The 25,704-nt window shown below is 40.8% G+C and overlaps 1 protein-coding gene across 4 annotated transcripts in view; it reads right to left on the bottom strand.

Annotated features, from left to right (window-relative positions):
- LOC109039076 (5-hydroxytryptamine receptor) overlaps window positions 1-25,704 on the bottom strand; it is a 657,585-nt gene that overhangs the window by 576,347 nt on the left and 55,534 nt on the right. For 3 of the 4 annotated variants that reach the window (XM_072304246.1, XM_072304243.1, XM_072304245.1), the window contains exon 2: window positions 12,578-12,643. The exons of the other annotated variant lie outside the window; for it this stretch is intronic. The gene's annotated coding sequence lies outside the window, so the exon portion shown is untranslated. The remainder of the gene's footprint in view (window positions 1-12,577; window positions 12,644-25,704) is intronic. 4 annotated transcript variants of the gene reach the window in all.

Below are 25,704 nucleotides of genomic sequence, written 5' to 3' on the forward strand. Positions count from 1 at the left end.
CTTTTGTGTGTTTGAGTGCGGGTTGCATACTCTAGCCCTTGAAAAATATGAGATATTTCACAGCCTCGTGAAATTTCGTGAAATATTTCACCGAAATTGGCGGCTCATATATGTCATAAGCGGGAATGAATATTACTAAAATGAACGTTTCTCGTAATCTTCGATAACTTCATTTCCGAATTCCTGCCTCCGTTCCTTTTCTCGTTTCGTTTGTTCTTTGCCGTGTCTCTAATTCCCCGGTCCATTCCAGTTTATAATCTTTGCAATTGGTGAAAATGTAATATTTATTCCCGTTTGTGACACTGTGGAGGCCAAAAATACGGGAACTAATCAGAAATGAATTCCTACTGTCTTTACTGTCAGTATAAAGGGACTGTACCCTATACACGGGAAAAAATTAAATGTTGATTTAGCATATATGCTGTTAAAAAGATGTCCGACAAGTTTCAAATGCCGATTTTACAGTTCAAAAATGCTAACATAACATTTTAACTTGTACGTTTTGCAGTGGGCGTAGTTACGTTAGCATTTGTTAAAACGTAAAATCAGCATTTGAAACATGTCGGACATCTTTTTAACGGTAAATGCTAAATCAACATTTAATTTCTTTCCGTGTACATAGGCAGATAATTAGTAGCCACTATCATTCTCTTTTGTAGATGCGGTTACCGATCTCGGTACATTGTCTCTTTTTGTCTGGCTAGACACAGTCTAGTCTCAGAAAAGTCTCAGGATCGGATAAAACCCTCCGAATGGGCGGTTTTTTGCCATGGAGGGCTCCGTTATAACTAAGTTTCACTGCACTGAAAGCTCCTTTCCGAACTTCCGATAAGTCGCTGCAATTTTGATGAGATCTCGCAACGTGAAGCTTCGTGTTCAGGGCCGATATGCAATGAGTCTGGATCGATTTCCTTTCCTGTTTTTTGACGCCGAAAAATACAATCACCGCAGCTGAAATGTTATGCAGTCGGATGCATGTTATGTCGAGAATTTCACCTGCGACAGAGGCGCGACTGAATACTGAGTCGGGCAGACGTAATGTTTGACATGCAAATCGTGACATAGGGACCTTGCCGGGGATCTCGCGCTTGTCTTATAGAGGGTATACGACTATACGTGCTTCGAAAGTTCCGGTGGAGAGATAAGGAGCAACGCGATTCCTTTATCCAGGTTGAAAACCATTTCTGATCGTGAGGTCAGTGTTGAAAAAAAAAAAAAAAAAACTGATCACAGAATCGTGTTCTGATGCTTGATTCTTGTAGAGTCCCTTTATACTGAGAGTCAAGACAACACCCCTCATGGAGTCACAAACGGGAATAAAGATTACACAAATTGAACGTTTTTCGTAATCTTTGATCGGCCCATTCTCGAATTCCTTTCTTCGTTCCTTCCCTCATTCCGTTTGTTCCTTGCCGAACCCGTGATTCCCCGGTCCATTCCAGATTATAATCTTTGCAATCGGTGAAACTGTAATCTTTATTCCCGTTTGTGACACTGTGGAGGCCTAAAATACGGGAACCAATCAGAAATGGATTCAAATTGTCTTGACTCTCAGTATAAAGGGACTCTAGTCTTATGGAGGGTATGCGTGCTTCGAAAGTTCCGGTGGAAAGATAAGGAGCAGCGCGATTCCTTTATTCAGGTTGAAAACCATTTCTGATCGTGAGGTCAGTGTTTTAAAAAAAAAAAAAAAAAAACAGATGAATGGGTCAGTTGCGCTGATCACATGAATCGTGTTTTGATGCTTAGTTCTTGTAGATCAGCTAAAAGTAATATACGTCCAAACAGCAACTTTGTACAATGATTAGGAAACCAAGGGTGTCTCTACCGCGGTGAATGACGTCATAAACAGAATTTTTCAAAGCGCGATATCTCGGCTAATATTAAACGTAGAAAGTTGCTGTTTGGACGTACATTATTTTCAGCTAATCTACAAGAATCAGAGAAAGAGCATCAAAACACAAGTCTGTGACCAGCGCAACGGAACCATTAAAATACTTAGCATAAATTGTCGTTATTACCTCTTGATTCCGGAGGATGATGTGTTTCGTTGCTTACCTTTGGCCGATGGCTATTTCAACGGCAACAGAAAGGCAAACAAAACACATCATCTCCCGGAATCTGGAGGTAATAACGACAATTTATGCTAAACATGAACCCTGATAAAAACACACATTTCTCATTGATTTTATAATACTAATTTTGTTTAGAAATATACATCTGTGTAACTGTCCATCACCGGGCCAGAAAAATTGTTCCGGAAACTGCTCGTCAGTAGTCGCAGGGTTTGATTTTTGCTTCCTCTGTCATTCGTGTTTTTAAGTAATTTAAATTAATTAATTAATTAATTTTTAATTAAAACTACATGAGTGGAGGTGAGCAACGTGGCAATCGGGGATACATACATTTCTTTCGCGTGAAGCCATCGATATCCGACTTCATCTACGGAAGGCGCTGAGATAACTATTCGACCACGGGCGATGCCCATATTGCCGCTAGCTGGAATTGAAGGCGCGACACACTGAGGCGACGACACGACCACGCACGTTGCGCTGCACGCGTGGGATATGAAATATTCAAGGATAGTTTATCAAACCAGAATTTCATAGGTTGTTTGTCACTTAAAACATTCTGAGCTGCGTAATTACTTCGCAAAAAAGATTACACTACACTGGGAAAAAAGTCGCTTGGATCTGGAGTCCAGACTCTTGAAAACAATGACAAGAAAAAATACTCTTGATTCAATCGGATTTTTGCTTGAATCAAAACGAAATCCGCTTAAAAGAAGAGGCTTGGTTCTTGATTTAAGCTAGATTTTGATTGAATCAAGAGTAATTTTTCTTGTCGATGTTTTTAAGAGTCTGGACTCTAGATTCAATGTGTTTTTTTTCCAGTGTAAGTAAATGTCTACTTGAATCTAAAAGGAATTTCAATTGTATATTTGAGCAAAATACTGATTGAACAAAACCTGGTTCCATATCATTCTATAACTAGTTCGGTTTAACCGAACTTTTTTTTCAGCGATCAAACCAAGATTGCCAAGAATGTTCATAAATGAGCGTTCTTCTGCAAATATGAGTAAACTGCAAAAACTAAGTCAAAAAGGTGCTATACAAACGACGTGTCATGACAATTGTAGTAATTGGAGGTATTTCTGTCAAACAAAACTATGTGCAGGTGAGAAATATGGGGTGTGCTCTAGAAAGCTGCATAAGAAACAATGTAAAAGTGGGCGTGATTTCTTTTGAAAAATTGGAAAAGCGGGATTTTAAATTCAGCAAAGAGAACTATGTGTCAACTGAATGCGGGATGTATGAGCCGCGGGCATGGCAAGAGAGCGTTGTGGACAGGGCTCATGAGTTAATGACCACTACGAGGAGCCGCGACGACAGCATCCATCTCCGCTGACGTCACTGGAGCTTAATTACTCTCATTCACTCTAACGAACAGAGAACTGACGAGCACACCCCATATTTCTCACCTTCACATAAATCTATTTGGCAGGAAAACGTCCAATTAATCACCCAGGATAATTTGAATTCAAAGGTTGGCTGCTTTATTGCGCCCTAAAAGTTTCATGCCTAACCTCAAAATTACCGGCGTGTCCGTACTCTTCCTACATAGATCATGGATTCAATAGAGATGTTGCATGTGTAAGGAATTTGCGATTTGACTGTTGATTTTTAAGTAAAAGTTCGCGAGAAACACGATGGTGCCACTGGTTTTCTCTGAAATCAACTCCCAATGTTAAAAAAAAGCTCTCAAGTTGAGGCCAAAATGAAGGGGATATCCCACGCTATCCTGCGAGTCCACCTCTACATCAAGACAAACCCTCCATGCAAAGATAGGGAGCAAATACATTAGCAGTGATGCCAAGTTTGCAGTTTTAGAGTCCCCAAATAAAGTGGCAGCCCTGTCAATGTATTTGCTCCCTATCTTTGCAAGGAGAGTTTGTCTTGATGTAGAGGTGGACTCTCAGGATAGCGTGGGATATCCTCTCCAGTTTGGCCTCAACTTGAGAGCTTTTTTTGAGCTTGGGAATTGATTTCAGAGAAAACCAGTGGCACCGTCGTGTTACTCGCAAACTTTTACATCAGAATCAATTGTCAAATCGCAAATCCCTCACACATGGAACATCTCCATTCAAAACAGTGTAAATTATAGAAACCGCTGCCAACAGCACGAACGGAAACGTACGACGGACCTCCATCGAAGGGAATCCCGTTTCGTCGTAAACGATCAGGGCGCAGGTCGATACCATAAATCATAGCCAATCACGAGAATCCGCATTTTAACCTACGACCGACACATGTTTCGGCTTCGTGTCACTTCCACTCGCACACTCGCTCACGAGCCAAAACTGGCAGCACCGTTAGCGTAGAGTCCCTTTATACTGAGAGTCAAGACAACACCCCCTCATCGAGTCACAAACGGGAATAAAGATTACACAAATTGAACGTTTTTTGTGACCTTTGATCGGTCCATTCTCAAATTCCTTTCTCCGTTCCTTCTCTCATTCCGTTTGCTCCTTGCCGAACCCGTTATTCCCTGGTCCATTCCAGATTATAATCTTTGCAATCGGTGAAAATGTAATCTTCATTCCCGTTTGTGACACTGTGAAGGCCTAAAATACGGGAACCAATCAGAAATGGATACACATTGTCTTGACTCTCAGTATAAAGGAACTATAGTCTCATCGTAAACGATCAAAGCGCAGGTCGATACCATAAATCATAGCCAATCACGAGAATCCGCATTTTAACCTACGACCGACACATGTTTTGGCTTCGTGTCACATTCTCTCACACACTCACTCACTCATGAGCCAAAACTGGCAGCATCCTTAGCGGAGTGCCCGCGCCCGCCTGCATGCCGATTTGTCAAATCACCGCCCCCCCCCCCCTCCCCCCGGGCCCATAGGTCGCGAATCGTGATCTAATCGCTCTATTTTTCAATTTTTATTTTCGCCGCTGCCCACACCTAGAGTCCCTTTATACTGAGAGTCAAGACAATGTGAATCCATTTCTGATTGGTTCCCGTATTTTAGGCCTTCACAGTGTCACAAACGGGAATAAAGAGTACATTTTCACCGATTGCAAAGATTATAATCTGGAATGGACCAGGGAATTGCGGGTTCGGCAAGGAACAAACGGAATGAGAGAAGGAATGGAGAAAGGAATTTGAGAATGGGCCGATCAAAGATTACAAAAAACTGCCAATTTGTGTAATCTTTATTCCCGTTTGTGACTCCACGAGGGGTTGTTGTCTTGACTCTCAGTATAAAGGGACTCTAGTCGATACCATAAATCATAGCCAATCACGAGAATCCGCATTTTGACCTACGACCGACACATGTTTTGGCTTCGTGTCACATCCACTCGCACGCTCGCTCACGAGCCAAAACTGGCAGCATCGTTAGCGGAGTGCCCGCGCCCGCCTGCATGCCGATTTGTCAAATCACCGCCCCCCCCCCCCCCCCCACCAGGTCGCGAATCGTGATCTAATCGCTCTATTTTTCAATTTTTATTTTCGCCGCTGCCCACAGCCTCCGTCGTCTGCGCGACGTGAGTTGCATTTTCGAGGAGGCGCGAGTCTCCCGTGGGAACCGCGGTGACGTCACCGCCCGGCAATTAGCGCGAAATGCCCCCGAAAGTTCTCGCCGGTCTATTGTCCGTCCGGCTCGTCCTAACTGAGGGCATTGTGATTTTTTTTTCGCGTTTTCTTCTTTTTTGACGCACAGAAACTACGTCTCGCCTCTTTGATCGTCCATGCATGGAGAGAAAACTTCTCTTCGTATGGAACTAGCACCTGTATACAGGGGAAGCACACTAAAAAAAGATTGGTAGAATTGGATCACATTTTGCAAAAAGGAACCACTATCTTTGGCTCTCCCAGGAAAGCACTTATCTGCATAGGGAAACCAATGGCGTGAATGTTCTTTCTACGATGGGCCAGAGATAGTGGTTCCTTAATGCAAAATGTAATCCAATTTACCACTGGTAATTTGGAATGGTATATTCTATTAATCTTCAAGTCGATTCAGCTAGTGCCAGTTTATTGTAACGTTTACCTTTCTTACGGCAGAATTGACTCTAAATTGACGCTGTGTGAAATATAGCGTGACGGAATGGTAAATTCTACCAATCTGTTTTTCTAGTGCACGCATACGTGAAAATAAAGAGCTTTAATGCCCAAAAAGGTAGCCTCCTAAAAACAAAAAATGCTAATCTTCAGATTTCAATAACAAACCAAGATGGCCAAGAATTTTCATCAATGAGGGAGCTTCCGTGAAAAATGATTAAATTTATGCAAAAGCTACTTCAAATACTTGCTCAGCAAGCAACGGGTTGTAATTATTGTAATAAGAAAACCACTCTGTGGATAGTTTGAATCAATAGTATAACTGCCCTTTTGGGCCCTAGGGTCTCCATGATCTAACCGCGAAGTTATTACATGTCCTTACTCTCCCAATATAGGTACTGAGGTACTCTAATTCTGTACAGATTTCAAGCGGTAAAGTTGGTTCGTTTTATTCGGAAAAAAAGGAGGAGCGGAAATATGGAAACATCGCAATAAAAGTTACGCGGTTTTGCTTCTTAGTCATCGATATACTTAAACCTATAGTCCCTTTTACTGAGAGTTAAGACAATGCGAATCCATTTCTGATTGGTTCCCGTGTTTTACGCCTTCACAGTGTCACAAACGGGAATAAAAATTACATTTTCACCAACTGCAAAGATTATAAACTGGAATGGACCGGGGCATTGGGGGTACGGCAAGGGTCAAATGGAATGAGAGAGGGAACGGAATTAAGGATTCGGGAATGGGTCGATCAAAGATTACAGCAGCGAAAGTCCGATTTGTGCAATCTTTATTCCCGTTTGTGAAATCCTTAAGCCGCGTTGTCTCAACTCTCTCTATAAAGGGACTCTACTTGAACCCAACGTCGCCAACTTGCGAGGATCACTATTCTGCCGTGCTAAGGAAAAACGCCGTATGAACCTTCAGGCGTTGCCAAATTGTCTTCGATAAAACGTGAATTCCCTGGTAAACTTATGAAAATTTTCCTTCAAATTTTTCAGAGAATTTCGTTAGTATTTTGATCTAAAGTTTTTGAAAATTTCAAGGAGAAATATTCATAATTTTCCTCAAAAATAAACATTTTATCGAAGGAAACTTGGCAACTCTCGAATGTTCATACGGCGTTTTTCCTTAGAGTGGCAGTATTAGAAACGACAACTTTGGCGATGGAAAAGCATGCATGAGAAGGCCGCGGCCGCACGGCATCGTTGCCAGATTGTACTGAAAGTTCAGCACGATTCCTAGCTGAACCAATGTCAAATATCCGCATATTTTTCTACAATCTGGCAACCTTGCCACAAGGGTTCCTGATAGGATGCCTGACGATTGATGGCGCGATGTGTCGTGATAGCGGTTTGCTTTGATGTCGGAGGGTCGGCGCCACTTCAAACGCGGATGGACGGGACGGTTTGCCCGAATTCCTCACCGGAACCTAATAACGCCGGGTACTTTAGTACCCACTTCGCACACCCCGTCTAGTCTCCAGAGAAAGGTTGCCGAGTTTTCCCGATACTCGGTAGTCAAAGAGTCCCTTTATACTGAGAGTTAAGACAACCCCCCCCCCCCCTCCCCCTTATGGAGTCACAAACGGGAATGATGATTGCACAAATCGAAAGTTTTTCGTAGAGTCCCTTTATACTGAGAGTCAAGACAATGTGAATCCATTTCTGATTGGTTCCCGTATGTTAGGCCTTCACAGTGTCACAAACGGGAATAAAGATTACATTTTCGCCGATTGCAAAGATTACAATCTGAAATGGACCAGGGAATTACGGGTTCGGCAAGGAACAAACGGAATGAGGGAAGGAACGGGGAAAGGAATTTGAGAATGGGCCGATCAAAGATTACGAAAAACGTTCAATTTGTGTAATCTTTATTCCCGTTTGTGACTCCATGAGGGGGTGTTGTCTTGACTCTCAGTATAAAGGGACTCTTACTGAGAGTTAAGACATCCCCCCCTCCCTCATGGAATCACAAATGGGAATAATGATACCACAAATCGAAAGTTTTTCGTAATCATTGATCGGCCCATTCTCAAATTCCTTTCTCCATTCCTTCTCTCATTCCGTTTGTTCCCTGTCGAACCCGTGATTCCTCGTTCCATTCCAGATTATAATCTTTGCATTTGGTGAAAATGTAATCTTTAATTCCGTTCGTGACACTGTGCAGTCCTAAAATACGGGAACCAATCAGAAATTGATTTACGTTGTTTTAACTCTCAGTATAAAGGGACTCTAGTTAGTCAGAGATCATTCCGTCTAGACTCCGGAGTACCTGAACAAAGAGAGTACGGACATGTCGGTAGTATTGAGGTTAAGTCATGGAGCTTTTAGGGCCCAAAAAGGCAGCCAACCTAGGAATTAAAATTATCCAGAGTGATTTGGACCGAGTTTATCAGAAAGAAACCAACCCTTATTTTCGGAAAAATTGAGTTAAGAGTGTTTTTGAGTTCCACTAGTCGTATATTTTCTCCTGCCAAAAACTAAAAGGGAAAAAACAGAAATTAGTTTATGAAAAGAAGGGTTCAAGTTTATTTTCTGCATTGAGCCTTATGCATGCAGGAATAAAACTTCAAACCTTTTATTTCTCAGTTTCAACATGGTGTGCACAGAAAAAAATAGATGGTGCTGACGACAGAACCTTCTGTTCACAGGGCCCCTACAGTTTTTTTGTTACACTAACAGAATTTTTCTGTTGTGAGAACAGAACTTCGGTCGTGGGGGACAGAGTACTCTGTCCTCATAACGGAAGCTTCTGTGACTGTTACAAAAGAAGTGCAGGAGCCCTGTGAACAGAAGTATTTTTGCAGTGTGGGTTGGTTCCTTTCTGATGAACTCGGTCCATTTATTATTACAAAAGTTACGACACGTCGTTTGTAGAGCACGTATTTTACTTAAGCTCTACTATCCAATGGCGCAATTATTCTAACACGAGTTCAAATAATCGCGACAAACACGGTGCGGTCATAGTGGAACGCCTACAAACCCGTGTGAATACTTCACGCATTGCTCTGAACACTGTGCAGTCGACGTGAAAAGCATTAGCGCCTACGAGACTGGAAGAATACTTCAAGCATTGCGCATACACCACGGTACACGCTTGAATCGTTGAATTTTCTCAATTTCTCGGTGTCAGACCATAGAGTGTCGAAATTATTATAGTTGTTAGTGTTACGACCCGTCGTTTGTAAAACACGTTTTTGACTTTGTTTTTGCATACATTTAATCACTTTAGGCGGAAGAACGTTGATTTTATGTACATCATTGGCCATCATGATTTGATATTGGAATCCAATCTGAAGATTGGCAGCTACATTTTCCGTGTTAGAAGGTTGGCTGCCATTTTGGGCCCTGAGAGCTCTATCGCTCGACTTGTCTGTACTCTCCGTATATAATTAGGTACTCTAATAATTCAGTCGTGATGCCAACCTTTTCAGGTATCGTTATGAAAGCTCTCTGACCTCCTAAATTTTTATTTTTGTCACAGTTCCTTCTACCGTTCTACTGACCCGATTACAATGACATTATGCGGCTATCGATGGGTGAACGTGAAAGTCCATAAAGGAGCCCGCTTCATTTATTTTTATATATAATTTAGTTCGTACCTTGTCTGCTGCTGGTCTATTTAGGATAACCTGCAAGATGATCGATTTTCTGCTGTGCTCAGATGTATGAGCGTTTCGCACCTCGAATTTATTAAAGCTTTAAATTTACGTGCTTTTACGTTTCAAAGATTATTTTACAAGCGTTTTGGTGCTCTGGAAGAGCTCCAATTCGTCGTTTCTCAGACGAAAAAACGTAACTCTATTTCAAGGTTGCCAAATTGACCCGAGCAAATAATTTTTGTACAAAAAAGTATCCATGCAATTTTCGACCAAATTTTCTCTGATTCTCGCGTGAGATCGGAGAAAAAATCAGAGTGAACTTTTCAGTCAAATGTCGTTGTTTCCCGCAGATCCAACTCCAAAAGAAAAATCCAATTTTTTATAAAAATGTACCGAGTTAATTTCTGTCCAAAATTTCACTGATTTTCGCATGAGATCAGAGGCAAAATCACGGAAATTTTCACGGGGAAATGCCTAGGATTCTCCTGATAGAAATGCAATTTGCGGAAGGAGATTTGGCACCATTGAAATATAGTTAAGCTCTTCCGTAGAGGGAACGACGACATGTCCAAGAAGATTCTATTGCACTGAAAAAAAAATCTCGGTGTATTTACTAAGAAAAGGGTAAAGTTACCAAGAATTCAGGGTTCTATTTGATCCCAGTTTTTTCTTGGTAAAATTACCATTTATGGAATTGGTAATTTTACCGAGCAATCCCGGTAAAATTATTGAACTTTCTCGGTAATTTTACTGGACCTTGGTAAAAACGCTAATATTTTTTATCGACTGTGGTAGAATTACCGAGATAAAATGGCAAAGTTACCGGGAATGGATTACCAATAAAAGTGGAATTCTTACCTGAAAAAAACAGTAAAAATACCGGTTTTTAGGTAAGCTTACCAGTCTGTCTTAGTAAAATTACCAATAATTGGTAAAAAAAGTGACATGGTAAAGGTACCAACGGACCTTGGTAAAAACGCCGAGAATTTTTTATCAGTGTGGTAAAAATGCAAGTACCGACGGGAAATTTGGCAACATTGGAATGCAGTTACACCCTTTCGTGAGGAAAACGACGAGTTCTGGTCCAAACCCGATAAGAGTCTTCGCGATTTGAAATTCCAATTTAGAACGCACAGTCCCAAGTTAATCCGTGCATGCTCCAGATTATCTAATCTCCGTATCTCCTCATTCGCGGATGGCGCCTTGTAATGAAATGCATTCACCCTGCTCAGCGGATAAAAAATTAACGCAACATAGCGTTACTCCGGCTGCAGGGGGACGATGCCAGATTTTCGAAAAAATTAAAAATAAAAAAAAAACCTTCGGGCCATTTTCCACATGAGTGGAATGAAATCGGGCGCGGAGGTCGTAACAAAAAGGAAACGTCGCGCCAAGCGATTTGCATTATTAAAGCGTTTTAGGTGGATAAGAGCTGCTCACTTTCGGAGAAGTTGTTCGGCGCGGAGGAAAAAAGTAAAGGCGGAGGTCTGGTAATTTCCCGAACGTATAAACTGTGGCGTCATCCGATGCAACGATGCTCTTTTCCTAAGAGCACATCAGCATTTAGAAAAAGGGTCATCCCTGAAGTCAGTAAAGCTCCGAGGGGTGGGTGAGTGGGTGAGAGGTGGAAGGGAGGGGTGTTGGAGCAGGTTGGTGGAGGGGTGGAGGTCTTGCCAGCGTTACGCAGCGTTATACTAGAGGTGTTCGATTAGCTGAGTTATCGGTTAATCGAGAAATCCATTATCGAATCGAATTAAAAATTATCGATTGATCTTTTACAATTTGCATATTTTGAAACAGCAAGAATGGTGTCTGTCATGGTTCCCAGCGGAGGTGCAAAATCTCATAAAGCTAAAATAAGGATTCAACGAAATTTCAAGAAATTTTCATGGTAACAGTAAAATCTTCGTCTCGAAGAGAAAAAGCATGAGTAAAATTTTGATGTTTCTTGACGAATTATCGTATATATGGAGTGGAAGGAAATGGACCACTAGCTAGACATGGTACGAATTTAAGCATTTTAATACGTGTTTCTTGGCCAAAATTTTACGTACAACACCATTTACGCAACGAAATTACTGAAACATAAATCCTGACCGAAATATTTTAGACCTCCCACTCATGGAAAAACAAAGGTTTGTTTGAGTCGATTCGTGCACTAAATGTTACCGTAACTGTCTCTCTGCGAAGAAATTTCGGCAAACTGAATCTGGGTGCTTCGGTTCAGCTGTTGCAGGTTATTAACACTTTGAACAACACAGAGCGCGAAAGGGAACGTTTCTCGATAAAGACACCTCCGAAAATCGTTGTACCGTTGCGCGATTTGACTCAAGTAGACCATTCAACTAGAAAAACAATAATTTTTCTTATGAGCGGAGCGTTCGAAGTTTCCGCAACCAATGTAAACTAGAAAAGGTTCATATATTAACTAGGAATTGATCCCAGTAATTTTCGTTACGCGAATCGTGCTTAACGAGAAATTCTGGTTTAGAAACATGTATCAAAATACTAACATTAGTTTCTTATGCACTGGTTAATTAAGCGAAACATTAATTTACGATTTTGAGTAATTTCTCTGTGATCTTAAGAGTGTTTTCTGTAAGTTGTCTTCAGCGATTTTGACGGATCAATAATTTTAAAAACAGGTCTCGGTGACAAAATGTTATTTTGGTGTTAATTTATGAGATGCTACAGTTTTACTAACGTACATTCAATTCGCTATAACAGCACACTAGGACGCTCTCCAACACTTTCCTTACTCAACAAAATATGAAAAATCAATGAGCATGGATGAAAGTTTATTACATGCATAATAACTTTTACGGGGAAGTAAAAGTTCTAATTCAGGTTTTGATGATACTAATGAGAAAGTATGTGTATGTGGAAGTGTACCTGAGAAGTGAACTCATAACGACATCGGATGTTTCTGAATTTTGATTGCAAAAATCCAAACCGTACCTGTGAACAAAAAAAGAAGGATCGTTATAATTGGGAACAAAATCAATACAACTAGCGTAAGAGAACTAGGTATGGCATTTTACGGCCATGAAAGATTAGACTTTGAATATAAATTCAGGGGGACAAAAACCCAGATTAATCCATATGACAAACGTAGGTGGATCCAAAAGGGGCGTAGGGGTGCGCCTGCGCCCCAACCCCCGTTCGCCTGAAAAAAAGGAGGAATAAGAGAAGAATGGAAAAGGAAAAAACGGAGGAAAAAAGAAGGAAAGACGCTAACATTTGGTAATTATTCACGACGAAATTGACTCAAACTGCATATTAGATGCTTCAAAAATTTAACCAATTTCTGGGAGAAGCCTACGGACCCCCCTTACGACCCCCCCCCCCCCCTCCCAGTCAAGGTGTCTGGATCCGCCTTTGATGACGAGAATTTTAGGGATCGACAATCTACCGCTGTGCTTGAGTTACAAGAATTATTTTTGCCCATAGATTGATTGATGGGTATTAATAACGGATTTAATCTGAATCTCCAGCGGTGCGTAGTGAGACAGTTACTTTATAAAGCCATAGATATTGTATTCAGTTGGCTGTATCTCTAGCTTGCAACAGACCCATTGCAATAAGAAGTTACTCTGTATAATTTGAATTCATAGGTTGCCTGCCCAAAAAGCTTTCTTGACCTAACCTCAAGAATACCGACATGTCCGTATTCTCTTTAAATCTCTACTTTTGGAGCCGCACTTTGACAGCGCGACGGGGTAATTTTTTCCGAAATTAACGCTGAAAATCCACCTTAAATTGAGAAAAATACAGTGTTGCCAACTTAGGAATTGCCACTTGCCGAAATGCAGTACAAATGCGGAGTCTCATTAAACCCTCCCCCTCAACATACATCTGATAGGAGTGCGACGTTTCCCGGTGTTCAGAACGCGTCACAGCGACTACGTCGCACACCGGGCCGAATCAAAAGGAGGAGTCGGACAAAATCTGAAAACTTTAAAAGCTTGTTTTTTTGAAAATATGAGACCAAAAAAGCTTAAGAGTTGTTTCATTGGTTTTTCCGTGAAATTTCCTTACAGAAACACCCCTTAAAATTAAATTTGTGACGAAATAAACATCAAAATTAGCAGTTTTGGTCAAAAATTTCAAGTCCGACCTCTCTGATTGATTCGATCCATTGTGCGGCGTCGCACAGTGGCACGAGCCAATAGAATATGTCGGTCATGACATTTTTGGCCAAAATTTCGAATTTTTATGTATATCTCGTCACAAATTCAATTTTAAGGGATATTTCTGCAAGAGACTTTCACAAAAAAACCAACGAAACCACTTTTAAGCTTTTCTGGTCTCATAATTTCAAAAATACAAGCTTTCAAAGTTTCCAGATTTTGGCCGACTCCTCCTTTTGATTCGGCCCAGTGTGCGAAGTAGCCGCTGTGACATGTTTTGAACACCGGGAATCGTCACACTCCTATCAGATGCATGTTGAGGGGGAGGGTTTCATGAGATGCCGCATTTATACTGTTTACAGGGGTGCTCCTCGAAGAAAAGTTCACGAGGAAACCAATGGAACCACTTTTAAAATCTCAAAATCGTGTTTAAACGGAGTTATAAGCGTTTAAAGTTTTCAAATTTTTGAGACGTCGCATTTGTATTGTTTATGGGGGTGCTCCTAGAATAAAATTTCGCGAGGAAATCAATGGAACCACTTTTAAAATCTCAAAATCGTGTTTAAACGGAGTTATAAGCGTTTAAAGTTTTCAAATTTTTGAGACGTCGCATTTGTATTGTTTATGGGGGTGCTCCTAGAATAAAATTTCGCGAGGAAACCAATGGAACCACTTTTACAATCTCAAAATCGTGTTTTAAACGGAGTTATAAGCGTTTAAAGTTTTCAAATTTTTGAGACGTCGCATTTGTATTGTTTATGGGGGTGCTCCTAGAATAAAATTTCGCGAGGAAACCAATGGAACCACTTTTACAATCTCAAAATCGTGTTTAAACGGAGTTATAAGCGTTTAAAGTTTTCAAATTTTTGAGACGTCGCATTTGTATTGTTTATGGGGGTGCTCCTAGAATAAAATTTCGCGAGGAAACCAATGGAACCACTTTTACAATCTCAAAATCGTGTTTAAACGGAGTTATAAGCGTTTAAAGTTTTCAAATTTTTGAGACGTCGCATTTGTATTGTTTATGGGGGTGCTCCTAGAATAAAATTTCGCGAGGAAATCAATGGAACCATTTTTAAAAAATCAAAAACGTGTTTAAACGGAGTTTTGAGAGTTTAAAGTTTTCAAATTTTTTTCCGACCTCCCCAATTGACTCGATCCACCGTGCGCCGTGGAGCATTCGTCACCCCGCCGATGAAAAACCCGTAACTGCGATGTGGCGTGAGCCCTGGAGAGCGATAAGTCAGAGGGCCCCAAAGGACCGGCTCGGAATTGCGGTTGCGCTGTTCGGGGAGCGAGGTGACGGTGTGTGACGGATGACCGGATAAAAATAATCCCCCGATTCCCACGTGCGACGCGCGCTCCCCTCCTGAGGATCCCATTAATTTCGTTATCGGAATACGGTTTGATCGAGGCTCAAAATAAAAAACAAATTCCGTGTTTTGGCTCGGCGTTGGTCGCCGTCGTCGTCGCCGCGCTGACGCTCCTGGTGACGTTGGAAGGGCTCCCTGTTACACAGTCAAGAGAACAGTTACGCAGTGTTCCCGTTCCATGTCCGTCAGAAGTTCCGGGATTCGGAATCTTTTTGTTCTAATTTCTCTCACTCCATGACCGTCAAAAATTCCGGGATTATTTTTAGATTGTTTCAAAAGTTCCACGAAAGTTTTGGAAAATTCAAAAGTTCCGGGGAAAATCCAGGGAAATCTGTAAAATTCCGGAATTCGGAACTGTTTTGGTCCAATTTTTGCCACTCCATGACCGTCAAAAGTTCCGGGATTCCTTGTAGATTTTTTCAAAAGTTCCGAGAAAATTCCAGAAAATGCAAACTTTACGGAACATCTCGGGAATTTCAAAAGTTCAGGGAAAAATCCAGGAAAAGCTCAAAAGTTCCGGAATTTGGAACTGTTTTGTTCCAATTCCTCTCACTCCATGACTGTCAAAAGTTCCGAGATTCCTTGTAGATTTTTTCAAAAGTTCCGAGAAAGTTCCGGAAAATGCAAACTTTACGGAACATTACAGAAGTTCCGGAAAAAAGTCTAGGAAATCTCAAAAGTTCCGGAAATCTGAATACGTTCCGGGGAATGGGAGCACTGCTGTTACGACCGAATTTTCCCGATACGGTTTTCTTCGACATCCCGTACTGCCGCGCTAAAAAAAACGCTGTATGAGCCTTCAGACGTTGTTACATTTCCTTCAATAAAAATCGAGTTTACCAGGAAAATTGCGAATATTTTTTTTTTCAAAATTTTCAGACAGTTGGTCTCGCAATTTTATCTTTAATACCTGCAAATTTTGAGAAAAAATAAGCATAACTTTCCACAGAAATGCATGCTTCATCCGGGTAAATGGGGCAACCTGTTAAGGTTCATAAGGCGCTCTTCTTTGGCACAACAGCGTAGATCTAATGGAACTAATTCGAAATGAAGATTTTGCAGGTGTCGGAAATTTGGTGTACGTTACAGTGCTGCATTTCCCGGAATCAATACCGAATTTCAGAACTATTCAAATAGCCGGTTAACTATTCCTGAAATCTTCGGAATCCCCGAAATTTTCGGCCATTGCTGGGTCAATAGAAATTATAGACCGGCGATGGGAACTATAGCCCGGCGATAGGTGTTATAGCCAGGCTGTATAATTTTTTACAGCCTCGTATAGCCCAGCGGTATGATTTTCTTCGCTTTCTATAGCCGGCTGTATGGTTTTCTATCGTCTTCTGTAGCCGATTATAAGAGTTCCTACGGTATTTTGAAACGTAGCTCCTATTGCCAATTTTTACCAGGGCTCATAGGTATATGGATACAGTAATATTACAAACTAAATAAATATATTTTCCAATCAGTCCTCGAAGGGCACACAAACGTATTCTCCAATACGGGCAATCGTTAATCAATACGTTGTTTGGGAGCATCCGTTCCTCTCTCGTCTATTAATTAACTTGCCAGGAACACGCAGGTGGGTGATTTAAATGAACAAGCCTGACGTATTAAAAAGATTTTTATAAATTGACTGACTTGTATAGTTTTACGGAGAGAACGGAACGTCGCGTCGGTGCTGGATGACCTTAATACCTATCGTAGCTGCCACCGTGTATCGTCAGCACATTTTCTATGCACACAACTGACAGTCATTGATAAGTTAGTGTGCCGGTCAATCTGGTAATATCTCCGGCTTGCATGTTCGAGCATCATTCGCCACATTAGGGCAAGAGACGTTACTACGCCTGTCATTCAATCCAGGCTCTCGATCATAATTGCCGGCTCGCGATAAAAGAAAACAAAAAGAAACAACGGGGTGCCCGCACCTCCCGGGCCACTACGCGGCCCAACCCGCCCAAAGTTCCTGAAATTTTCAAGGAGAAATATTCATAAATTTCCGCAAAAATGAACATTTTAGTGAAGGAAATGTGGCAGCTCTCGAATGTTAATACACGTTCTTCCTTACACTGAAAAAAAATTCTCGACGTTTTTACCAAGGTCCGAATGTACATGTACCATCTCACTTTCTTTTCCCGAATTATTGGTAATTTTACAAATGACAGACTGGTGGCTTAATAAAAACGGTATTTTACAGTTTTCTTCAGTAGAATACACTTTATTGGTAATGAATTCCCGGATAACGGTTGGCCATTTATCTCGGTAATTTACGCACAGTCGATAAAGAAATGTTGGCGTTTTACAATGGTCCGTAAAGATTACCGAAAGTTCAAATTTCACGAGATTATTAGTAAATCTTCAATAACGATTTTAATGACTGGATCATAGAACCTGAATTCTTGTAATTTGACCCTTTCTAGTAAATAACGAGATTTCTTCATTAGCACGGCAGAGTAGGTCTGCTGATGCTGACAGCGAGAAATTGAGTATATTCAACGATTAAAGCGCGCGCCGTGGTGTAGGCGCAATGCGTGAAGTATTCATCCAGTCTTGTAGGCGCTAATGCGTTTCACGTCGACTGCACAGTGTTTAGAGGGATGCGTGAAGTATTCCTAAGGGTTTGTAGGCGCTAATAAGCGTTCCACGGCGACCGCACTATGTCTGGCACGATTATTTGAACTTGTGATAGAATAATCGCGGCATCAAATAGTGGGGCTTGAATCAAATACGTGCTATGCAAACGATGGGTCGTAACTTTTGAAATAATAAGTCGGCGTGTTCATAAGCATTTCCTTAGCAAGGCAGTCCGGTCATTTACACTTGTGCACAGGGTTGTAAAAATTGAGTCGCTTATCTCTATCAAAGTATGTCTTTGTCGTAGTATAATCTTTACAAAGGGCAGCTCATTGTGCCCATGTTCTTGAAGAAATGTCACTAAATGTTTCACTAATGTTTCACACAGAAAATGCTTCCTAATATCCCTCAAAAAATACACTTTCAGCGGTTTCCGTGATAATCGTCTTGATAAAGGGTGGAAAGCTGCATAATCCGATGATTTTAGCCCCGAACATGACAGACGAAACCTTAAATAGCCTTATCTTGCAACCATACGCTTCTTAGAACGCAAACTTCCAAACGCCATTAATCCCAGACAACCTGCCAAAGTGGTGCTTCCGAGCTGTCTCGCCGCACAATGGATCCAGTCGATAGGGACAAAATCCGGAAATTTTAAAAGCTTATAACTCCGTTTAAACAAAAGTTTGAGGTTTACAAGTGCTTTCACTGGTTTTCTCGAGAAGTTTTCTTTACAGGCACCCCTTATTATTTCAAATGTAACGGAATAAACATAAAAATGACAGTTTTAGTCAAAAATTTCATGTCCGACCTTTCTGATTAACTCGATCTACTGTGCGGCGCGTCGCACCATAACTCAAATTAAGTGGTAGATTAGTTTTAGCCGATCGACTCCTCTATTCAAACAATTTTGCATAGCTAGAGCTAGACCGGTACTACAAAGGACCCGTTTGTTTCGTGACGGAAGGGAAAAGGACACGCCGGTAATAGTTCCAATCTGGTTACCACTATACCGACCAGTATTCCAGTTGCATCAACAGGAAAACCAGAAGAAGGACTTTCTGCGAGGAGAAATCATTAAAAGTTACCGCCTATTCTGCCATGGTAGCGAAGAGACCAGTGAGTGCAAAAATGAAGTTTCGAGAAAACGGGCTCAGAGGCGTCTTACTGAAAGAAGCCTCCGTTCCTATAATCAAATGGGTCTGGTGCACGCATGCAAGATACAGCCAACTGAATATACTTTGTAAAGGCCTAGATGCACACAGCGATTAATCGCCGCGAGTGAAAGACGAAATCCAATATTGCCGTGCTAAGGAAAAACGTCGTATGAACCTTCAGGCGTTGCCAAATTTTCTTTAGTAAATCTCGAATTTTCAAAAAAATTTGTAAATATTTTTCCTCCAATTTTACAGATAATGGAGATGTTGCGTGTGTGGGGGATTTGCGACTCGACTATGGATTCTTACGTAAAAGTTCGCGAGAAACACGATAGTGCCACTGGTTTTCTCTGAAATCATCTCCCAAGCTCAAAAAAAGCTCCCAAAGTGAGGTCAAAATGGAGGAGATATCCCACGCTACACTGAGAGTCCACCTCTACATCAAGACAAACTCTCCATGCAAAGATAGGGAGCAAATACATTGACAGGGCTGCCACTTTATTTGGGGACTCTAAGACTGAAAACACGGCAACCCTGCTAATGTATTTGCTCCCTATCTTTGCATGGAGAGTTTGTCTTGATGTAGACGTGGACTCTCGGGATAGCGTGGGATATCCCCTCCATTTTGGCCTCAACTTGAGAGCTTTTTTGAGCTTGGGTGTTGATTTCAGAGAAAACCAGTGGCACCATCGTGTTTCTCGCGAACTTTTACATAAGAATCAATAGTCAAATCGCAAATTCCTCACACATGCAACATCTCCATTTCAAAGCGCGATATCTTGGTTAATATTGAACGTAGCTTAAAGGTGTTGTTTGGACAGATCTTACTATTTTTAGTTAATCTGCAAGAATGAAGTATCAAAACACGAGTCTGTGACCAGCGCAACTGACCCATTTCAAGAATTTGACACTTACTGATCTCTCCGCTGGTAAATGGGTTCTCTATATGTGGAGTGAGAGCGACAATAGCGAATTTTCGCGATCGAATATCATTCACCGTTGAATGATATTCGACGATTGTGCATTTTTTTTCAATGATATTCGACTTCTTCGTTGGTCTCACCAGAGACCGTTGAAATCCATCAATTTGAAATTTCGAATTCACCTCGGACTTGAATTCGATTTTTGAATTGATGCAATCGATGTCAGAAACTTCATCTCTCACCAAAATTTTTGTTCTGTCATCTCTATCTGTTGTTGTGTTTTGTCAATTCAAGTCTGGTGTTTTCCGCAATTTCTGTGTTTTAGTGTTTCGTGTTTTCTTATTTTCTTCTTAATTTCATTTAGAAAAAAAATCTGAGCTCTGATTGGCTCCTGACAACACTAGAGTACCTATATTGAGAGAGTATGGCCACTGGGCCCCATGGAGAGGCTTAGGACCCAAAAATGGCGGTGCTTTGTTTCGGTTTTTGTGGATGGGAGGGGGGTCATTGCCAACTTTTGACGGTTATCACCAACCGCACTTGCTGCCAACCTTACTACACCTAAGATAATTTTTCTCAAAAATTGCACACGATTAGCCTTAAAGATATGTAAAGAAGTCGCAATAGTGCATTTGGGTAAATTTCTCGTTACGATAAGCAAAGAAAACTACATTTTGAGTCATTTTGCATTACATTAATTTATGGCGTTCGCCATTTTTGGGTCCTAAGGGCTCCATTCAGCCTAAGATGGCTGAGCCAATCAGAGGTAGTAACCCAGTGGCCATACTCTCTCAATATAGATTCGCTATATATGATGGAGTGAAAGCGACAATACTCAACGATGCGACAACACAGAGTCATCGTTTGATTGGCCGCGGATCGATGGATGCGGTCTGCGTCGGAAGGGCGAAAGGGGCGGCGGCGGGGGGGGCGGTCCCCCGGGGGCTCCGGGCCCGGGGATGCAGATGTCTCTTGTCAGCCCACAGTTGTCGCAAAAAGGCACACACGTCAGGAGCAGACCTTTCAGGAAATATCAAATCCCTATCATCCGTCCCGCGAGCGGCCCGACAGTCCTCTGTTTTCCGTCGCGCAATGCAACTAATGACGCGGCTCAGACTTTTTATCGCTTTCCGAAGTATAGGCGGGGTTACGCCAGGGAAAACGCCACATGAGCACCCGGACGCTGTCGAATCCTCCGGGAAAATCGCGGAATTTCGGGGAACTTTTTACTGCCGATCAGTGTTCGAAACTCACAGGCGCCAACGCGCCAAATGCGCCTAAAGAATCGGTCATGGCGCCTAAAAGTTGAAGGCTCTGCGCCAACGTGGCCCCTAAAAATTGCCGACAAAAAATCTGGATTTTCACAGGAAGTCACATAAAGAAAGAAAAACAAATCTATTTGACTTGAAAAAACTCACAATTTTCAGCACTACAAGTGAGAGCTTGCTTTACCTATTCTTCGCGATTTCATTCTTAGTGCTTTTGTCTTCCCCACGTTATGGCTCCTTGCTAGTTCTGTTACGGAAACATATTGCGTCTAGCTTTTCACTAAATGCACCGTAATATATAGGCAAAAAGCCAATTTGGCCCCTAAAAAATCTTCAATGGCGCCTAAAAATCGGGCTTGATGCGCCACATGGCTCCTAAAACTCAAAGGTGAGTTTCGAACACTGCTGCCGATGGAAAAAAGTAGCTTGGGTCCAGAGTCCAGACTCTTGAAAACATTGACAAGAAAAAATACTCTCACTGGAAAAAAAACACATTGGATCTAGAGTCCAGACTCTTATAAACATCGACAAGAAAAAGTGCTCTTGATTCAATAAGAATCTAGCTTAAATCAAGAACCAAGCCTCTTAATTTAAGCGGATTTCGTTTTGATTCAAGCAAAAATCCGATTGAATCAAGAGTATTTTTTCTTGTCAATGTTTTCAAGAGTCTAGACTCTAGATCCAATGTGTTTTTTTTCCAGTGTTTGATTCAATCGGACTTTTTTCTTGAATCGAAAGGAAATTCGCCTAAATCAAGAGGCTCGGCTCTTCGATTCAAGGAAAAATCGGATTAAATCAAGAGTATTTTTTCTTCACTGGAAAGAATCACATTGGATCTAGAGTCTAGACTCTTAAAAACATCGACAAGAAAAAATACTCTTGATTCAATCAGATTTAAGCTTAAATCAAGAACCAAGCCTCTTAATTTGAGCGGATTTTCTTATGATTTAACCTTAAATCTGATTGAATCAAGAGTACTTTTCCTTGTCAATGTTTTCGAGAGTCTGGACTCTAGATCCAATGTGTTTTTTTTCCAGTGTTGTCAATGGTATTGAGAGTCTGCAGGCTGATTGTTGAAATTGATAGACAAAGCGATGGACATAGAAGACAGGGCAAACGAAGCGATCCTATTGGTGGAAGTGGCTGGTTACAATGACACTAGAATGGCTCCGGGACAGGTTAGACTAACTAACAGCAACCGACAAGATTTGTCTCTGGACAAGATACCCCACACTTAGTCCATCATTTCCCACCTTACTCTATAAGAACCACCCGTTTTGATCGATAGGATCGCTCCATACTCCCTATGTATTCTTTGTCCATAGCTTTATCTGTCAATTTCAATTATCAGCCCGCTGGACTCTAGATCCAAGCGACTTTTTTTTCCAGTGTCGACATTTAAATTTTTCAGAGAATGTTCTATGCATTATACTGGAATGTAACTGAAACTTTCGATGTAAAATGGATTGCATTTTGCAAAAAGAAACCAAAAGCATTTCAATGTTGCTAAGATTGTGAAATTTCTATTGTCTTGGAAGAAAAACCTGACTATCCGTAAACAGTTTCTATTTTACTCGCTAAAAACTGTAAATTCCAGACGGAATTACCATGTAAATTGCATATTTTTTCATGATTTCAGTGATTTTATTGCAAAGGATGAAGTTTCACAATTTTAGCGTCATTGCAATGCTTCTGATTCCTTTTTGCAAAATGCAATCAAAATATTAATAACGTCCCTGAGAAAGTAATATTTTATCAGTAGAGGATCGGCAATGTCTGAATTTTCTTATGTGATGCTTTCTCATAGCACGAAACGCCGACGCCGCACCGTCAGAACATAAAGGAAATTTTTAATGCCAAATCTTACACAAAAACTTATTTTATTGATACTCCTAGGTATTTTCTCTGCATTTTCACAGAATTTTATTAGCAATTCGATCTAGTGCGTCTGTAGGTTCTATAAAAAAAATTCCATACACTGTTAAAAATTGAGGAATGGAATTCGGTCCCCCGGGGTTTACATAGTGCCCAAAAAAACCGAGTTGATATGGGTGCAAAGTGAAATTAACACCACGAAAGCGTACAGGGAGTAGATTCCGCTCCGTAATAGTGTAAGTCACTCCGTGACGTGAGTGAATTCCGCTCCGCATTCATATCACTCGAGGTTTTTGGGTGCTGTTAGACTCCGGAACAGAATTTCACTCCAATATTTTAATAATGCAACTTTTTTGAGAAGCACATATTTTTTCAAAAGAAAATTTAGGCAAAATGCAAATGCACATTGCCATTCTTAACATTATATTGCGGTGTTAAGGAAAAACACCACAAATATACCCAGACGTTTCAGAATTTTCCTAAACCTAATTTCCTTGATAATTTATAAATTTTGCCAATTTTTTTAACGTTTACAAAATTGTATTCACGAGTCAATATAAAATGTCGGTTTGTTTAGAATAAAAATATTCATAACTTTCTTTCGAAAATGGATATTTTATTAGGAGAAGTTTGGCAACTTCGCTGGTTTCCGGCGCGCATCCCGTCGACATGCAACTAATGACGCGACTCTGAAGTTTTATCGCTCCTCGAAGTATAGACAGCACCACTACCATAGTAAGTAAAAACGCCCCACGAATATTAAGACGGTACCACTTTTTCGCTTGTGAAACAGGATTTTCCTTTGTAATGCATGTATATTATACGCTGAAATCGTCACAGAATTGTATTTACAATTTAATTTTTTGTGTCACTGAGTTTCGAAGAAAAATAATAACGCATTTTCCCGAAAATAAATATTTCATCGAGAGACGTTTGGCAACATACGATTGCCCATAAGACGTTATTCCTCAGCTCGGCAAATTAACTGTCGAGCTTTTTCCGGGAATCCAGCTTGAAGCGGGGATCAAACACTCCGTCATGCGAAGGAAGAACGCCGTGCGAGCTTTCAAACGTTGCCAAATTTCATCGAAAGGAATATTAAAATCCGAATAAAGGTAAAGATATTATTCGTAAATGTCTTGACAATTTCAAGAACGATGAAATCTACATAATTTTTTCTTTTTTCTTTCTTTATTAAATATACAGAGAACTACAATGGAGATGTTGCATGTGTGAGGAATTTGCGATTTGACTGTTGATTCTTATGTAAAAGTTCGCGAGAAACACGATGGTGCCACTGGTTTTCTCTGAAATCAACTCCCAAGCTCAAAAAAAGCTCTCAAGTTGAGGCCAAAATGGAGGGGATATCCCACGCTATCCTGAGAGTCCACTTCTACATCAAGACAAACTCTCCATGCAAAGATAGGGAGCAAATACATTGACAGGGCTGCCACTTTATTTGGGGACTCTAAAACTAAAACACGGCAGCCCTGTCAATGTATTTGCTCCCTATCTTTGCATGGAGAGTTTGTTTTGATGTAGAAGTGGACTCTCAGGATAGCGTGGGATATCCCCTCCATTTTGGCCTCAACTTGAGAGCTTTTTTGAGCTTGGGAGATGATTTCAGAGAAAACCAGTGGCACCATCGTGTTTCTCGCGAACTTTTACGACTATCTACGACTACTAATCGACAGTCAAATCGCAAATCCCTCACACATGCAACATCTCCATTTTGAATAAAAGTCTCTGAAAAATATTACAAAAAAGTTTACTCTAGCGTTTCGAAATAATGCATAATATTTTATCGGGAGAAATTCGACAACGTTCGAGTCTCTATACGCTGTTTTTCCTTTAGCACGACAGATTACCGGGGTAAGGAAAAACACCGTATGAATAATCAAATGTTGCCCAATTTTCTCCGCTGAATCATTTTTTTTTTTTTTTTCGAGAAACGTTATGAATATTTTCTCGTGTATTTTTTCAAATATCTTGAATCAATCTGTCAATAACATTCCATGAAAAATCGAAAATAAAATATTCACGAGTTTCCCGGAGAGTTCGCATTTTACCGAGGGAAATTTGGCAACACCTAAGGGCTTATGCGGCGTGCTTCCTTAGCGGGGCATGAGAATTGTTCCAAGAGAGAGAGCTGTCATACAGTTGCGCGCAACTTTGGAATCGCACAACTTCTATTATTGCACAATTTGACGACACAGAATTCAGAGGAAGACCGAATTTCAATATAAACGAAGACAAACTCTACGAATTTATCAAACTTTGTCAAACTTGTCCAAAATGTCAAATATTTGGAAACTAGATTAAAGTTTCGCCAAACTCCAGCCATGCTTACTAATTAATTACAAAACTGTGACAGACTTGATCTAAATTTTGTCACGTCTCGATCAAACAATCTGACACTCAAGATGTTTATCAACCTTGAAAAACTTGGCGGATTTTTTTATAAAATGATGAAACGGCTGCAAATCTAATACAACGTGTGCCTGACTCCGTCCGATGAGATCAAATTTTCAAAAATCAGTGCCTTCCTCGACGGATCTTTCGCAATATGACTTCAAAATAGATAATTTGAAAAAGTTTTCAAAAAGTTCAATACAGCGTTGAAGAACTTTGACGGTGTTAAATAAATTGGCAGAGCAGGTGAGAACTTGATGGACAGACGAACCTAATACTTTGAAAGCATTGTTGCAAGTTCGCGCAG

The sequence above is a fragment of the Bemisia tabaci genome, chromosome 9 (assembly GCF_918797505.1).
Source record: "Bemisia tabaci chromosome 9, PGI_BMITA_v3".
NCBI classification, from domain to species: domain Eukaryota; kingdom Metazoa; phylum Arthropoda; class Insecta; order Hemiptera; family Aleyrodidae; genus Bemisia; species Bemisia tabaci.